General features: G+C 42.9%; 1 protein-coding gene across 3 annotated transcripts in view; it reads right to left on the bottom strand.

Moving 5' to 3' along the window:
• LOC113215508 (MOXD1 homolog 2) overlaps positions 1-1,582 on the bottom strand; it is a 481,769-nt gene that overhangs the window by 3,367 nt on the left and 476,820 nt on the right. The gene's annotated exons all lie outside the window — the stretch shown is intronic.

The raw sequence follows: 1,582 nt of genomic DNA, 5'->3' as shown, positions 1-1,582 counted from the left end.
CCCCTTGTGATCACTTTTGAGGAAACGCCAACAGCGCCACTAGTGCCTGCCTAAACAAAGAGTTGATTTTAGTCAAAGAAACAGGATGTAAAAGAGTCAGGAATCAGGCAATGTCGACAGAGGAGGTCAAAGGTGACTCTCCCAGATTAATCCCAACCATTTCCATCGATTTTCAAATTTTTCATATTTGACACGTGCTTTCAGCGAAAATTAATGGGTCCGGATTTCGACGGAGGGGTATTTGATTCGACAGGGGTGAACCAGGACACCACAAAACTACCTTCGGTTTCGGCTGGAACCATCCCTGTCCACAGAAACTTGGGTTTTAAGAGGTGGTCTTTTGAATCTGGCGGGCAGTGTACGATGGGCTGCCTACCTCGCAGGCGAACCGGTCCAAGAAAAACAGGCGTGACTCACTTGAAATTGACGGGTGGCGCGAAATTTCGACGGAGAGATTGAAAGGGGGTGCAGTCAGACCAATCCCAACCATTTCCAGCGATTTTCAAATTTTTCATTTTGGGCAAAATACAAAGGGTCCGGATTTCGACAGAGAGTATTCGAATCGACAGGAGTGAACCAGGGACCACAAAACTACCTTTGGTTCTGTAAGAAACCATACCCCAGTTCACAGAAACTTGAGTTTTAAGAGCTGGTCTCTCTAACTTATGGGTGGGTAGGCTACCTAATGCGCACTGACCAAGAACTCTGCTGTAGTGGGTCGGCACCATGATATTTAGACAGACCAATCCAAACCACTCCAGCAATTTTCCAAATTGTATATTTAAAAGACATTTTCAGTGAAATCAGCCTGGATTTTGACAGAGCAGGAGGATTGAAATCAACAACAAAGAACCAAGGCACCACAAAAACCACCCTTTTATGCACACGGAAGGGAGCTCCTCATAGAGTCTGTACAGAGACAAATTGGACCAGTGTCGGTTACTGTCATGTCAACTCACCTATTCTTTGGGGTAAAATGACTCCATAGACTTCTTTGCTCATGTCAAGAACATTTCTGGGCATAGCTCCTGCAATCATATAAAACGGTACTTTTAGCACTCATCAACTATTAATAACTTATAATTTACTCATACAGTAAACTTTTAAATGCCTCTCCCCCCATATGTCTCTAAATGACCATGGTCTTTCAAATAACTTATTTTTATTGGCACTGGACTCAAGCATTAAGTATGAAGGAGCAGCCTCAAATTAGCTGCAATGCACATTGACTGATTCTTTGGGGGATACGCAAATAGTACCACTCGGTTTGCAGCCCAGCCAGAAAGTAATAAAGTTTTCTGTTCCACGATAATACTATAGAGTAAAATATATGATATATGATAAAACACTCTGACAGTTCACCCATTTGCAAATGACCTGCAGCAGTATTCAACATACTGCATGGAATGGAGGAGTGTACCCATTCAACACCTTTTCAACAAAAATGACAGTGAGCCAAGTTTACATCACGGGCATCATTTACTCGGCCTCAAAAAATAACTTACAACTTGTGCGTGTAAAAATGGAGCCACTGGAGCACACTAAAGAGCCTCTCTTTAGAGCACACTATAGGTTAACCTCC

The sequence above is a fragment of the Frankliniella occidentalis genome, unplaced genomic scaffold, assembly GCF_000697945.3.
Source record: "Frankliniella occidentalis isolate FOCC.00 unplaced genomic scaffold, Focc_3.1 Scaffold17, whole genome shotgun sequence".
Taxonomy (NCBI): domain Eukaryota; kingdom Metazoa; phylum Arthropoda; class Insecta; order Thysanoptera; family Thripidae; genus Frankliniella; species Frankliniella occidentalis.
The sequence above is the reverse complement of the archived record's forward strand: the minus strand, read 5'-3'. Positions and strand labels throughout refer to the sequence as shown.